This window comes from Cheilinus undulatus, linkage group 19, assembly GCF_018320785.1.
Source record: "Cheilinus undulatus linkage group 19, ASM1832078v1, whole genome shotgun sequence".
NCBI lineage: Eukaryota > Metazoa > Chordata > Actinopteri > Labriformes > Labridae > Cheilinus > Cheilinus undulatus.
In genome coordinates, this window is record NC_054883.1 from 35,777,079 (window position 1) to 35,794,912 (window position 17,834).

A 17,834-nucleotide genomic window follows, 5' to 3' on the forward strand; every position below is an offset into this window, starting at 1 on the left:
GCAGTTTAGCCAGACATGGACAATGCTTCTTTATTAACCCTTAGATACCCTAAATAAGTGTTTCACACAGCTGCTTTGTGTCCACAAAAGGACACCATACATAAACTGCAATAAAAATATTACACATTCATATTTTTTCCCACTTCACTTTGAATTCATTTTTCATCATTGTGCGCCCTAATGAGAAATTTCAAATTCTGATTAATTTTCAGTAATGTAACCCTAATATGTTTATAATGTGAAGAAAATAGATGAAATAATAATAATAATAATAATAATAATAATAATAATGATGCATTTTATTTCTGGGTGCCTTACAAAACACTCAAGGTCACCTTAGAAGAAAAAAGGTTATAACAAGACAAATAAATAAGTCCACAAAATACAGACAAGTTAGCAATAAGTTAAAACAATAAATTAAACAGTGTAGGTGGACTGAAAGACAACAGTCAGACCGAATATGCCAATTTGAAAAGATGAGTTTTAAGATGGGATTTCAAAATGGAGAGAGAGTTAATATTTCAGATGTCTGGTGGGAGGGAATTGTCATAAACTACATGCAAATTTGATTTCCTTGAAAGGACTTATCACAGCCTTAGGTATGTCAATGATGGGCAGCAACATTGATATTGATGTATTTTTATTTGTTCACACTGTGAGAATATAAAACATATACTGTCAGACTCCTCCTGTCCAAAAATGGACACTATATTCAGTGCTTAACAAATTTATTAGACCACCACCCAAAGTAAGATTTGTGCCACAGCTGCCCTAAACTAACAGCATTGTAATTACCAAAATCATTTTTTTATGTTTCTGCAATGTTTAACACACCAATATGTAGAAGCTCTTTAACCCAAATGATATTTTAAATGCTAAAATATAATTTTTATTGTTATACGTGAATTTTCAAATTTACTGATTTACAAAAAACTGAAAAAATAGTAAAGCACATTAATATTTCTTGATTATTATGTCAAATTATAGTTATTTACTTGCATTCCTGAACAGAAAAATGAGTTTTAGTGGTTGAATGTTATGCTTGATTCATTTCTGACTTCTCAGAGAAGCCCAGTGAGCCGGCTCAAATTTAGGTATAAAAAGGTGAACTCAGTTTGAAATTCCTCATTCCTGTTCAAAATGGTAAAAGGTGAAGAGCTCACTGAAAATGAAACAATCCGCATTAAAGCACTTCATGATGCTGGATGATCTCTGAGACAAATATGACAGGTGGTCTAATACATTTGTTAAGCACTATATAAACAGCAATAGAAATGTTGTGCATTTATATTTTTCCTCACTTTTTGCATAGATTTTTTCCATCATCATGAAACCCAATAAGAAAAATGAAAATTTTGATAGTTTTCAGGAATTTAACCCTTAACATGCCAGTTTAATAGAATAAAATCTCCTTCTTTTTGATGTGAAAAAAGAAACAACTGTCACAACTAGAGCTGAATATTTTTTTTTTTTTTTTTTTTTTTTTTTTTTTTTTTAAAGAACATTGCAACTGTGATTTAAAATGTGATTATTCTTGGGTTAACCTTATGTGTTTTTCAACAAATTCAAGCAACAAATAATTCCATAAATAAGACCATGTGTACTGAAAACAATGAAATTGTTTCTGAAGCAATTAATCCATATTAGCATAAATCTGAATATAGGGGTGCAACAAGCATTCAACTATAAAGGAGGCAGCTGGGATGGGGAGGTGAGGCTGGCTACCAGCTGATCACAGCTGGGGCATGGTTTTGTGAAGTAATTTTTTGCTTGTATTGCAAATGTGATGTTATTTGCTTTGATTAAGGGCGTTATCATTTTTATCTCACTCATTGGATTAAGAAAAACACACATAAAACACAAAAAGGAGGATTTTTGTAAACCATCATAAAAAAAATGACACCTGAATGTTTGCATGATGTGCATAAAATCTCTGCCGCTGCAAAAAATTGAATTATTAAACTGGTATTTTGACACATTTCATGTTAAAGAAATATTGCAACTTCTCTGATTAGAAAATTGCAGCAGGCCATATTGCATTTTAATCTAATTTGCGATTAATTGCGCAATCCTATCACAAAGTACATACAAATTGGATTTCTCTGAAAGTACTGGGGTAAGCCAATGATGAACAGCAACACTGACATTAAGCATTTCTATTTTTGTAAGTGTGAGATTGTTTCAAATCTAAATTTATGCGAAACAGGACAATGGCTGGCATTTGGTTAAGAACAAGAAACACAACAAATTTGAAGCAATGCCTCCTGGATGAAAGCCTAATACCATAAAATACATGCTTTTTTTTTTGTTTGTTTGTTTGTTTTTTTGTTTGTTTGTTTGTTTGTTTGTTTGTTTCTTTCTTTCTTTCTTTCCTTCTTTTTTTTACTTTGATGCCTGTGGGGGTCAAAAATTGTGGTTTTAATGGGTTACAATGGGGCATTTTCGGTCATGAGCTTAAACAAAAAAGTGCAGAGCTTATTATTGAACCCTTACAAGCTTTGACAGTAAAATTTTAGAAATCAATGAATAAAAAACATTCCCTCCAAAAGCTATGTTGTTGGCATTAACACAGTCAAAATGACATATCAAAGAAAAAAAAAGAGCAAAAAAAGCCACAGAATGGACCCAGGAGTCTCTAAGTGTTGAAAGAAGAGCCAAGAACATGCAGTTCTTTTGACCAGCCTTGGCAAGACTTTGATTTACCAACTGGCTCCAATGATGGTGAAGACCAAATATGCAAGCCCCATTTTTAGAGCCCAACAGGCACAAATAATTTCCAAAACCAGGTGAACATGACCTGGAAAAATGACCATCAAATAGTGAAATAATACCTACAGGGAATATAAATAAATCACAGTCTCATCTATACAGATACATTTTCCCCAATCTTAATCATGGTTGTTCATTTCTGCACAAGTTGCCAGTTGAGCTGATGTTTACTTTCAACCTTTATTATTGGAGGCCTCACCACTTGTGTCTATGAAAAGCTGAGCCCCCTAAGACCCAGTACTGAAGTTGTATGAGCAGTCTTTCCCAAACTTACCTCCTGAGACTGTCTTTGTCATATAAGACAAGAAGAGACCCAAGTTATCCAAAGTTAAATAACTTTTGAACCATAAATTGTAGCCATTTACTTTTTTTAATCTTGCAGCCTGCTGTGCTTTTCTAAAGATGCTCTCCATGCCTCTGTAGCTATTATGGAAGATTTTCTAGCAAGGCTGGGACTTGGATGACTTTCCGGGGCGTTGAAGAATTAAATCCATTTTTAAAATCCATTTCTGAATCCATGTTTGATAGTTTCTGCCAACAGATTAGCATCAGCCACCATACTGGTTTCCCACAATGCATTGTTACAGGCTGTGACAACCAGTGACAGGCTGTTGTGTCGTTGTGTCATGCTTTGACAAACTGTCTTTACTCTTAAGCCCAAAACATATTAGGGCTACATTTGACACACTTTAATTGCCGTTCTTAACACTGACAGCAGCGCATCAACAGTTAAACTCCCCATCAGTGACTGCATGGCCAGGAGCTTGACACCAGAGTTGAAAGCCTGCTTGGGGATCGCCTCCTCGCCTCACTGGGTAAGTGAAAAAACAAAAGGAGCAGTGGTATTCCAACAGCAGCTTAGGTCTCCTGTCTACTCTACACCTCAAAAGATGGCGCTAATTTTATTTTCCTGTGTCCTTAAACCACCTCAAACAGAGCTGCTACTATGGCAGCTGAGATGGACAAAACAGCTGTTCTCTTGGGGAAACACTCCACCAGCTGTGGCCAGCAGCCTCAGGAATACAGGCTGCTGGATATTCGGCCCCTGCTAGTGTGGGTTCGCTCAGAGAAAATATTAGGGTGAATTGTTTTGACGTATTTTGTGCTTTAGATCATGCAGCGGACGGTTTGAATAGCTCATAATAGAGTGAAAGAGGCTGTGATGTGCCCCCCTGTGCCACTGCAGACAGGAACTGCTTTGAATAATGACTCAAAAGACTAAAAACATATTTTTTTTATATGCAAAATATTTTAAAGACTGTCATAGAATGATTTTTTTTTCACTTTTTTATCCCAACGTGATGGTCTTTTTCATAATTATTAATTATTTGTGTGTCACACATAAAAATCTTAGAGATTTTAATTCTGTTTAGTTTTTTCTATTGTCTTTATAGTTCCATACCTTTAAAAAAAAAAAAAAAAAAGGAAAAACAATGACACTACTGCAACCTGAATAAAAGGATGTTTAGAGCTTGGCTGCACCATAGGGTTGATGTTTTACAAGCATTTTTAAACAGTAAGTTCAGGCAAGACAAAATTTGTTGTGAGACGTTATTGTTACTAAGAAAGTGTTTGTGTAGTCACAATGTGAAATTAATGGGCCATCACCATTTAATTGGTTGTGATCAGGCATCTGCATGGTCACCTATATATATATATATATATATATATATATATAGTTTTGCTAATATTCAGCTCTTTAAATGTATTTTGTGACTCATCAAAGTCTTTCCCAGTAGTGTTATGACACAACTCACTTCTTCTCTCAGCAGTTTACATGCTGAGAGAAGACAGTTTTACAAGTGGTCAAATACTCAAACCCAACTTCAGTGTTTGGCATGCACATGTGACCTCATGACCGCAGACCAGGTGAACAGGCCAGCAAGGGTTTTAAACAAACACAGTCTTATCAATTCAGGTGCATTTACTACAATCTAAACCATAGTTGTTCTTTTTAAATGCAAACAACCACAATGAAATAACGATCTAACTGAACCGATCGTCTCACCAAAGTAAAACCACCTAAGTAATACAAATGAAGCAATATAAACACATCTAAAAAATGCAGGAATAGCTCAATAGATAGTTCAACCAAGAGTAGAGCTAATAAAGTTTTATTTAAACAACAGAACCACTCTAAAAGAACAGCTTGGCCTTCCTTTGCTCGTAGGAGAAAACACAACCAGTAAATAAGGACACATGCTTGTAAATCTCGACTCCTGACTGAAAGAAACGAGGAGGAAATTGAATCGAGCTGTATTCAGACTTTCAGGAGAGTTTGTAAAAGTCAGAAGTGAAGCTACTAAATGCATAAGTCAAGGTTCATTTGAGGACAGAGTTGTGAATAATTAGGTTTTTGCTGCATCTTGACATTATGAAGGGAAATCCCATCAGGAGGCCCAGGAGTAATGAAATTACCCACACGGTGAGGGGTTATGCAGATTGTCCTATTTGTTTTTTTACCAGCTGAGGTTTGCAGGGGTTCACACTAATAAGATTTTACAACAAGGTAGGTAAGGCTTAACCTTTTTGATGATTTGAAGGTGCACAGCTTTGAGTATGGGAGCAGCCAAGACGGAATCAAAGCAGAAAACCAGTAACTGATATGTAGTAGTGATGGGCTGCAAATGTAAGTGATCACTGTTTGGCTAACAAGCTTCTTCCATTTCAGAGTCCGAGTGGAATGCAAATGTAGCATCACTGTTATTTATCACACTGATTCATGTAGTCATATATGAGGGCAGTTCTAACACGGGGAAAAAAATGCATGGCAAAAAAGCAGGAGATGTTGGCCTTTTAGAAACAAACCATGTTTGATCAAATATTTAATTAAAAAAAAGACAAATGGGGCCCCTATAGCCTTGTGGTTATGCACACCCAATCTACAGAGGCTGTTGTCTGGCTTTGGCTTCTTTCCCACCTATCATTCCCTACTTCTTCCCAGTTTCTGGATGCGTCCACTGTTGTATCATTTAAGTGCAGACATTTTGCGTCAAGATGATTAAACTAAGGGTAAAAGCATATGCAAGTTTCCCACAAGCCACTGCACCAAAAATCATTTTAGATTGTTGCTTTATTTACCTTTATTTTAGAATCATTGCAAGCAGAAAAATTATCAGTCATTAAAAATCTTCAAATCCTGTGTTCAGGTCATACAAAAAAATAAAATCAATCAGAAAAATACTTAAATGATCATCATAATCACTTGTTGTGACAACTTCTTTTTGGCGCATCTTTGGGTATCCTTGGCAAGACGGTGGTTAGGAACCACCTTGGGGCCGGTGGGCTGGTCGCAGACCATGGGGGCGGCCGCATGCGTCGTGGAGGGGGCAGCTGGGAGGATACCTGGAGAGATGAGAAATGGGCCTGGCATAGGCCTGGAGGACGGCCATCAGGAAGCTAGAGCAGTACAGGACTAAGGTTGATGCGGGGAAGTGACCTGACTACTGATTAGCAATCAATTATACCGCATTTACTGCACAGAAGAAGAGTAAGGACACATTGGAAGAGATTGGAAAGTTCAGCAACTCAAAAAGTGGCATCCAGTGCTACCCAGTGGACCAATCACAGGTCTTGCGATCTGGTTAATTTCAACTATAAGCTCTATTTTTGAATAGGTGCATGTAAACCATGTGTGTAGGCTTCATGTGCAGGATTCAAGGCTACACAGGTCCATGGCAGACGCTTAGGTAAAGATATGACAGAAGCTTAAATCAAACCCAACTCACCATCAGTCAAATGCTTCTTTAGGAAATATCTACCATGAAGCTTAGGGCCTTTAAAAAATGGGAAACTATGTCAAAACATTGCCAGAAATAAAGAATACTTTCAGTTCTGAATGACTATGATAAAAAATGTACATCTCTAAATGTGATCCAATATTTTCCATATCCTTAAGCATCTTTTTCAGCTCATGTTTCAAGTTCTTTTTCATCTCTTCATGCAAGTTTCCCCCTCTGTAATCTTAAAGCTACCAAAGATCACTCACATTAGTGTTAACATGGTTTAAACCACAGCTTTAGAGCGGGACAGAGGACTTTATCCTTCATAGCAGCAGCCAGCCAAATGTACAGTCATCATTTGTGGGGAAAGCTTTGTCAGACAAAAAACACAACCACAGTGTTTGTGTCCCCAGTGAATCTGCTTGGCTTCAATTAAATCAGAGGGAAAAAGCATTTTAAGTAGCCCAGTCCTTCTAGCCCTGTGCTGTTTTCAGCCTGACACACATTTTTCTCTGGCAAAGGGGGATAAACTGGCATGTATTCTAGTCGTAAATCTCCAGTTTATCTTATATTCACCCCGGGCCAAATGGGAAGAACAGTCCGTAGCACAGAAAACCAACACTAACGATGAGTTACAATGCAAAATAAATAAGAAATAATCATAAATATGTAATATTTATGGCAGGGGAGGATAGAAAAAGAATAAATATGAAATGCTGGAACAAACATTGGAAGTCTGTGACAGACTTTTTGGTTTTATCACAGGAAAAGCAGTGTCTCTTCACTAATCATGTGATAACATAGCTTCCTATTTGAATAAACTTTGCCAAAAAATAGAGTGCATGATTTATGGTTATTCTGCCAGCATGCAGATAAGTCTGATGCAAGCTGAATTATGACTCAGAAAAGATGCATTTCTTAACAGCATATAGTGTATTTCTAGGGAAAAACAGTCAGCAGGTTGGTGACAAAATACCTGAAGTTGAATAATGGCGTCTCAACTTCAAGCCGCACAATATACATCTTTGCTTCATGGTTTATTCATGTTCTCCATACCTGCCACACTCTTATCAACATGACATACATCTAACAGAAAAATCATCCCCCTCCCTGGCTAAAAGGAAATGATCAACCTGCAGCCCACACTGGGAATCTTTAAAGATCAATAAAGTTGCTGAAAGCTGGCCCGTACGCACTAAATCAATCAATTAGAATAACTAAACCATGAGGAAAAATAATAGGGCTTTACATCTCCATCCGTGCAATTTCTAAATTGGTGCGGCACGTTCAATAGGAACAATTTCCATCCTCAGAGGGACAAAAAAGGAAGTAGCAGATTCCCCCATAACCTCCCACTCTTGTGCTCCATAGGGAGCGGTGCAGAGAAGGAGTGCTGATCTTATCCAAAAATGTGTGCAGGTAAGCAGAGTCTTGTGAGAAAGCTATACATTAAGTCATGCTGGGAGGATTTTCTTGCTCAGTCACTGCATTCCTCATTGTTATCACCCCAAAGCCTCCCCTTGCATAACCCTTAGCCTGCTGTTTGCACTTTAGTGTACAGTACAAGCTGTGAAACACTTACTAATGAGGAGATAGATGTTAAAAATAACAGGGATATTGATTGAAAATGCTGCTGGTTAAAGTAGGGGTTATAATTCACCAGTCTTGATGCTTCTGTGATAGAAGGCTATGACTCCTAATGCATGTTAAGTGGAAGCAACATTTGCATTAAAGCATGACTAATATCTGCTGCTATGGAATGAGCTTCACTGTGTGGCTTATTCACACTGCTGTTTAAGGTGTGATGTCTGCCATGTTTTACCTTCAACATGAATGTCACAGAATCCTCCCAGTGTCAGATTCAAGGAGGAAGAAAAGAGGTGTTAAACCATGTACTAACCACATGCAGCATTGCACACTCACTGTTCACACTGCATCCACTGAGTGTTAATTTTGTCAACTAAAACTAAAAATGTTAGTGGACTCCCAGTTTTCCATGAGGAAGAAAAGACAAGGACTAACTAAAAACAGATCTTAGGTGAAAAAAACTAACAAAAAGCAAGTTTAGTTTTCATCAAGGGGACTAAAAGTGGACAAAAGTGTCAGTGCTGGACTGTATAAAACATTTAGGATATTACTCCACTCTGCGGACAAGATATGTCGGTATTTTCATCAATGAATTTTAAAACAATTAAAGTATTGATAGTGCATTAATATGCACATTTTACATTAGCATTATTTTATAATTAAGCTGTTTGAATTACTTCAGAGAGTAAATATTGTCACATGCACGATTAGCTCGTGCACCTCACTTGAAGTATATTTCCTCATCATAAATGCACTAGGTTCTCTTAATGGAGAGATTTCAAATACTGAGAGAAGGCAAAAAGCTGTTGAAAAGTAGCCATGTCCTCACACATCCAGCTGCAAGCAATTCCAGAATGCCTTACTTGAAGTGGGTATACTCTTTATTTAGATACTTTTCAGACAACAAAACAAATCTGTGTGTACCCTACAGTACACCACTGGCCGCCCCCAATTTTTAAACCATGTTTCTCCCACATAATATGAAATTCACCCATGAAATGAAAAAAGTGGAATGCCATTTAATGAATACACCTGACGATGCCTTTTCAAATGGGTGCCTAGAAAAAAAAATATGGGGCAAAGAATCTTGGATGCATGGAAGCCCTTGGCTGGCATGTATCTCTAAATATTTTTTACTCTGTTTTGCTGCACAAGGAGTAAATTCTGGTTGTTTTCTTTAGGTCTTGCATGCATTCATTTCTAAGGTATTTCATTTACAGCAAACATTTTTGTTGTTTTGACAAAACAGAGTGAAATAAAATCTTTGTATGAATGCTCTTCTTTAGTTTGTTCAGTCATATGTTTTTTTTTTCCATCCAAGGTCCGAACCGCAGTATTTTTCATTGAATGAATTTAGTGGTTGGAAAAGATTTGGCAATTTGAGTTGTCACTCCCCATTAAAAAGATGGTGGTGGTTCCACTGGCCAAACTGGTTGAGAACAGCTGTCTTAAGGAATAATGAAGATGGAGCTTCATTATGTTACTCTGCAGGAAAAGGGCTATATGTAGATTATTAGCAGCCTGTACTTAATATCCTTTTTGATAAACCTGATTTTAAGTTTTATTTGGATTTTTGGAGATAAGCTCTAATATCAACAATTAAATCTTGCTATTTCTGTTTGTCAGTTTTTATTGTTATGGATTTTTTTTTTTTTTTTCATAATGAGGGAGCAAAGCTGGACCCAGGCCAGGCTGCCAACACATTTTTATCAGCTTTTCTCCCTCATTATGATAAAATCATCTTTTAAACACAATGGATATGAATATAAATTGACCATTTGGGGTGCTGGTTTTATAGAAAGGACTCCTCAACTCTAGACAGCGAATGAGCAGTGGAGCTGGGCAGCACTATTACATGTGCCAATGATTTCTACATTGTGTCTGCACCCTAATACACAACTAAACACTGGAAAATCAGAGATGTTTTATTTTAAATTACCCTTATTATGGCTGTCAATGCTTATTTACTGCAATGCAATTAAGCTTGGAAAATAAGTTTTTATTTGTTTTTATCCCACTGGTTGTATGAGAAGGCTGTGTTCAGTAGGGCTGTCAGCAGGCATGCATTAATTGTGGTTGATTAAGGACCATAATTAGTGCATTCATTTTCTGAATAGTGTTTAATCACATTATTAACTGTACGTTTTAGTACACTTTGATTAAGCCACTGCGGTGTCTCCCTGCAGCCACAATGATGTAAAATAATACCACCACTTGTCAGTTTAACAGTTCTCAGACAGCTCAGTGGACTAATTAGAAAATGCATCTTGTGTTATTAAACACTTACCTTTAATTTTCCCCTAATTTCCTCTTCAATCCATTACAAGCTCGTTTTTTGGTGGTAAAGTTGCCATAATCATTGTATATATTTAATGTCAGTTGTCTGTCCAAATTCTCTATATTTTTTATCTCACTACAGTTAAGAGAGAAATGCAATTTGATCCTCTATATGTCCTGAACATATTCCAGAATTGACAATAAAGACTTTGAATCTTGAATCTTTTGATACCTGCAACTCTGTATGCATGTAGATTATTGCTGCTATTATTCAAATTAATAACTTATATGTTATTATCCGTCAGTTTTAATGTGTGCAACATATAGAGTCCAAGAAAAATAAGAGCATAAGAGCCAAGTTTTAGTGCAAATACTCTGCCCTATCTCATTTGGTTTATGCATTTTACTTAAATTATCTCAATTTAGGAAAAAAATACATTGACTGGTTATGAATAAAAGTTGAAAGTATTTTTGAGTAAAATCAAGTAAAGTTGTCCTACTTAAGATGGTCAAAAATCGTATGCCTTTGAATATAATAAAGAAAGAAACCAAGTGTAAACATCTAAAAAGTTAGGGAACTTTAAGTGTCAGTGAGTCATTCTGTGCATGCTCTTCTGCATAATTCTTAATATACAGCAGTGTTAAGTAGCTTTTACAAATGTCTTTTGATAAGAAAAGCATGCATAGGCTTTTTTATTTTTATTTTTTTACTGAAACAATTCAAATCTATGTTGATTTTTGATGGCATTGTGTCCCTTTTTCTTCTCTCTTGGGTCCTAGACAGGCTCTGCTTTTCTTAGATACATGAAGGGGGGGCTCCAAGGAAAAATGGTTGGGAAACACTGGCTTAAACACGGGTTCAAATGTGTGTTTTAACTCATGGCTTCCTTCTTTTAAGTCCACAATGAGTAGAAAAATAAAATAAGGCCGTGGTGTCGATTGAGCTCAGAAAATGGGAGAAAGCCTATAAGTGCCAAGTTTTTCTGCAAATTCTCTACCCTATCTCATTTGGTTAATGCGATTCACTTAAATTATCTCAGTTTAGGAAAAATGACATTGGTTATGAACAAAAGTTGAAAATATGTTTGAGTAAAATCAAGTAAAGTTGTCCTTGTACTACTTAAGATGGTCAAAAATCGTATGTTTTGAATATAATAAAGAACACAACCAAGCGTAAACTTCTAAAAAGTTAGGGATCTTTACATTCCAGTGAGTCATTTTGTACATGCCCTCCTGCATAATTCTTAATATACAGCAGTGTTAAACACATTGTTTTTCACAGATTAAGCACTTTGAAGTGGTCTCCCGCCTCTGTGTGGTTTTATACCTCACTGGTGTGTCTCAACATTGCCAAACATAGATTCCAGATGCTGTTGCATAAATCCTTCTTTAAAAGTTAAAGCTAGAAAGGCATGGCAGGGAAAAAGAAAATAATAAAGAGACTTTCTCATCTTCTTAGAAATCCGGGTTGAGAGAAGAAACCTTCCGCTACTTAAACATTTGTACTTGTTAAAAATGTTCACACTCAAGTCTAATAAAGTTGATTTAGAAGTCTTTTCAGGTTTGACATTGACGAAAATCATCCCAGACTACATTCTGCCATTGTCTAGCAGTTAGCTGAAGTGGTCTTTTGAGAGCTGCAGTTGGTCTTTTCACCATCGTTATAAAAGCTGACGTGTCTCCTTTATGATGACAGAGGAATAAAATAATAAATGCTTCTTATAAAAATTGCACCATAAAGAAAGTCTTCCCAGCAATAACACTTAATCCTACGACATAATGCAAACAAATCCAATCCTCCAAAGAGATTTTCTACTTTTGTGAAGTCTATAATGTTGTTTTTGTGTGAGGTATTTTTCCGTCTGCTGTATGTTATATTGCTCTGTCTTATATTGCCAAGTCCTTCTGTTATTTTCTGCAGCCCCTGTAGATTATAAGGTCTGTTTCTGTTGATGATACGGATCCAGAGCACAAATTAAAGGATAGAATTGGTCATAAATGTGGCTGTAGCTGTCTGATCCTCGTGGACACTCTCATTACCTAACAGCAGGCGGGTTGGCCTTGTGTTTCCTGAGATCGTCCTGTAACCAGATGGTCACAGGTTAACATTTTTGAAACAGCCAACTTGCAATGTCATAGTGTCCTTTAGGAAATAACCAACCCTTACCTGCACTGCTGTACAAGTTGATCTGGGGACAGGTGTCATATGAATACAGAGGGTGTCAACAATACAGCAGGAAGCCTGCAGAAGGATGCAAGACAGAGCAAGCTTAGCACATGGTTTGAGATGGATGCATAAGAGAACTAAATTTCAAAAAAATGAAGGCTTTACTGTGGTATTTTAAGCTTGTCAAAGATTGTGACAAATCATAGTTTTTGCTATGAATATGAGTCCTAAGGGTGTTTTACGAAAGTAGCCTCCTTTTATATGTTTTTACTCAAAAAGGTAGCATTTGATCATACTTTATTGAAAAGGAATTTGACATCAATGAATCATTTTGTACATGCACTCCTGCATAATTAAGCATCTTTTTTCTCAGATTAGGTGCTTTGAAATGGTCTTCTGCCTCTGAGACATGGTTCCAGACCATTTGATAAAGCTGGTTAAAAGCGCCCTTACTGGTCGGGTCACAGCGTCTAATTCACTTCTTATACCCCAGTCAGGCGTAACAATATGAGCACCAATAGATTATTGCTTCTGATTGATTGAGAATTGAATTTCAGATACCACCTTTCACAAGGTGGGATAAGTTGATATGTCATATCACTGATATGAATATCTTGTCCTTGATATTGAAATGTAAGCAGGAAATGGAGCCAATATAAATAAGGGTGTGGATGACTTTTACAAGGACAGAATTGTGATGGCTGTCCAACCAGGCTGAAGCATCTACCTTTGGTGGTCAGTACTAAGGCTGCTGGATGTATTTCGGTGTTCGAATGTAATTCGGATATTTTAAAACTCATTAATATTCGAAAGCTGAAGTTACTAATCTCGAGTGCACAAATGCTGCTTGGATTGAAGTTACTCATGCCCGCCATCTCCTGGTGTAAAGTAGTAACAACATTAGGCACCATATTTGCAGCTACAGCCTGTTTAATTCAGCAATGTTGCTTGTCGCAATTTTGCGACGTAGGCGCTTAAAGAGTTAAATTGATTTCTGTTTGTAATTGTAACTTTCAGAGGTCAATACCTGCCAAAAGTAGTCCATGGAAGGACAACTCATAAACCATTGGTGGTCAGTGTGCATGGGGAGGAAAAGCAGGTGCATGGAGTGTTATCTGGAAGAAGGACCACTAGACCTAAAGTCACTACCAAAATCTGATGCTGTTTTTGATAGAAGGTAGCAGTTGGCACAATTTGTTGCAGACAGTTTGAGGTGACCATGCCAACCCCTGTGTGCTTCACAACAAGGTCCAATGCATAAAAGCCAAGATCTCAAGGGGGCGTGAAGCTTTGTTTGTTCTGACATTGTCAAAATTAGATTTGTATTAACTAACATTATGGCAAGACATTTGGTAAAATAAACATGTGTAGACCTATTTTCTTTGGGTTTTGTTCATGTAACAATTAAAACTGATCTTGATTTTTGACAATAACCTATCCCGTTTTTATTTCTACGGGTCTTGGGGGGCATCAGCTTTACTTTGATACAAGTAGGAGGAGGCTTCAGGGTAAAAAGGTTGGGAACCACTGCATTAGCTGACTCTGCACCCAGTAAACTACTAAACATGGAGCAATGATGACACCAATGACAAGAAAACCTAACATTGTGTCACTATCTGCTATAAACTTCATCTGCAGACATGTACACTCTAAAGTCATTGTACTGTTTGATTAAGATTGGAACTTCTACTTAAAGGTAGAAAAGTTGCATATCATTGCTTTGATGTGCTGCTATGTCTCCATGTTTGGTATCATGGCACACTTTCAAAGGTCTAGTAGTGTTCATGTCTTGCTGGGTCAGGGCTGTTTTGGCTCTGACCTGATGACAAGAGGGGCTTCAGTACAATAGGTCATAATGTACTGTCTGATTGATATAGTCTATGGTCAAAAAATGAGATTATGGGCCAAAATAACCATATTTTGACATTGGAGAATAACTCAACAGAAAGCTTCATTCTCTCCCTTACCCCAGCCAGATCTCATCTGTACTGCTGCACAAGTTGATCTGTGTAAATGTCTCATATGAATGCAGAAGGCATTATATCAACAACACAGCAGGATGTCCGTGGTGGGATGGAGGACTTGGCCTTTGTTATAGCTGAGCACTTCATGGGTCTGCTCAATGTCCCTGGGTATGGTGTCAATGGGACCATGTTTTATTCTGCACCATTACGTGTGACAGCCCATTTGTTAGCACTGAGCAAAACAATTTGAATCAATGCCCCTGTATCTCATAGAACTACATAATGGCTGCTGTTAGTGCCGTGGCAGCTAAAAGTTATTCCCTGGCTGATTCTCTTATGAGACTGCTTCCATGTCACTGACTGTCTATGCTGCATTCTGGCAGCATTTTTACAGCTTAATATGCCACTGCAGTTTTTAATTACATTCATTTATCATACAACAGCCAGCAAATGAAACATGAGGATTCAAATTTGCTTTGAAATATTGGTATTAACTAATGATGGACGTCACTGTGAGGTCTGAAACCACTGAATCATTCTCAACATGTTTACATACAAACACAGCTGCACATGCTAACGCGATGCTGCTGGCATATTTGTGTGCACTTCCTGAAGAATCCCTGCATATTCTGAATTGTTTAATATTTACCTTTCCTCTGAGCTTCAGTACAACATTGCATTTAACCCTTAAAGCGCCTTTGTATCTGCAATGAGCTTTTGGATAAAAGAAAGCTGGAGAAAGTATAAGATTTTGAGCAGGCAGGGCTACATATGCTCTTATTTTCATTGTAAGATGGTCCTGTAAATAAATCATGAACAGGGAAGTGACCTTAAATTGCTGTGAAAGTAAACTAGAAAATAGTTTAGAGCATACCCAGACATTCTTCTGGTAATATAGTTCCATACAATCCTGTCTTGTATGGTTCAAGTGGTTTTCTTAATTAGGAGTAGGAGTTAACTTGTCTTTATGTTGAGGTAATTCACCTTGCAAAACAAAAGGATTGGCCAGATTCCATGTCCGTCATCAGACAGATCCATCTGGCAAAGCTTCAACCTGAAATGCTTGTTCCTGGTCAAAGAATGACCCGACCAATCAGCATCATCTGAAGAGAATGAGAATAGCTACAAATGTAGTTAAGTTGGTGGTAAAGAGAATGGCATAAATGTACACTACATAGCCAAAAGTATTTGCTCACATGCCTTGACTTGCATATGAACTTAAGTGATGTCCCATTCTTAATCGATAGGCATTAATACGACATCGGTCCACCTTTTGCAGCTATAACAGCTTCAACTCTTCTGGGAAGGCTTTCCACAAGGTTTAGGAGTGTGTTTATGGGAATTTTTGACCATTCTTCTAGAAGCACATATGTGAGGTCACACATTGATGTTGGATGAGAAGGCCTGTCTCTCAGTCTCTGCTCTAATTCAAACCCAAAGGTGTTCTATCGGGTTGAGGTCAGGACTCTGTGTAGGCCAGTCAAGTTCATCCACACCAAGCTCTCTCATCCATGTCTTTATGGACCTTGCCTTGTGCTCTGATGCACAGTCATGTTGGAACAGGAAGGGGCCATCCCCAAACTGTTCCCACAAAGTTGGGAGCATGGAATTGTCCAAAATCTCTTGGTGTGCTGAAGCATGCAGAGTTCCTTTCACTGAAACTAAGTGGCCAAGCCCAGCTCCTGAAGAACAACCCCACACCATAATCCCCCCTCCACCAAACTTTACACTGGGCACAATGCAGTCAGACAAGTTCCATTCTCCTGGCAACCGCCAGACCCAGACTTGCCCATCTGATTGCCAGATGGAGAAGGGCGATTCATCACTCCAGAGAAGGCATCTCCACTGCTCTAGAGTCCATTGGCAGCGTGCTTTACAGCACTGCAGCCGATGCTTTGCATTGCACTTGGTGATGTATGGCTTGGATGCAGCTGCTCGGCCATAGAAACCCATTCCATGAAGCTCTCTACACACTGTTCTTGAGCTAATCTGAAGGCCACATGAAGTTTGGAGATCTGTAGCAATTCACTCAGCAGAAAGTTGGCGACCTCTGCACATTATGCACCTCAGCATCCGATGAGCCCCGCGCCGTCATTTTCTGTGGCCTACCACTTGGTGGCTGAGTTGCTGTCATTCCCAGTCGCTTCCACTTTGTTATAATACCACTGACAGTTGACTGTGGAATATTTAGGAGTGAGGAAATTTCACGGATGGACTTGTTGCACAGGTGGCGTCTTATCACAGTACCACACTGAAGTTCAATGAGCTCCTGAGAGCGACCCATTCTTTCACAAATGTTTGTAGAAACAGTCTGCTGCCTAGGTGCTTGACTTTATATACCTGTGGCCATGGAAGTGATTGGAACACCTGATTTCAATTATTTGGATGGGTGAGTGAATACTTTTGGCAATATAGTGTAGCTATAGATGGGTTTAATTTATGGTGTTTACTGTAGCAAAATCACTCTGTCCAGTTAAGCTACTTTTACTTAATTGCTCCAGTAGCTGGTAAGTTTAACAAATTCACCTGACTCTTCTCAGAAATACCTGTATTTGGTTGGTGGCAGGTTCTATTTTCTGCCCTGCTACCCAGTCAACCTTTGTTTTGTTGTAACAGGTAATGTTACACATTTTCTCATGAATTAATTTATTGCTGTCATCCTTGCATTTAACATGCAGTGCATTCAGAAAGTATTTGGACCCCTTTCCCTTTTTTTCAATTTTGTTATGTTGCAGTGTGATGCTACAGTCAAAAAATTCCTTTTTATTGTCATTAATCCACACTCAGTGCCCCCACAATATTTTTTTAAATGTAGCTCAGGTTCAGTTCGTTTTTCCACTCATCAATCTTGAAAATTTGATTTAAAATCCCATCTTTGATAAATATATGACATTGGAAGTTTTTCAAATAAATCAGAACAAATCCAGACTATTTATGACCATAATAGTCAGAACAATACATATTTTATTTTGAAAACTGAATCCCCCCACCAACCATTAAGCTGCTTCTGGAAAGAAATTACCAAATTCCTACCCTTACACGAGTTGACCTTTGAAAAACAAGGTGACATATTTCAAGATCTTTGGCTCCCTTGGAAGTATATTCCAAAAAAGTTGGTACAAGTGCAAGAAAAGATTGAGAAAGTCATGATATGCTGAAGGACACCTAGAACATTACACAGGTGAGTGGGTTTAATTGGTGAGTTGAAATAAGGACTTTCATTCACATTGTCAATGTCCCAATTATTTTGGTATTGGAGTTGGCTTTACATACATGAAATCACATGTAGTCTGAATAGTATTTTGTACACAGCCAGTGTTTCTGCTATTTTTTCCCTCTTATAAAATG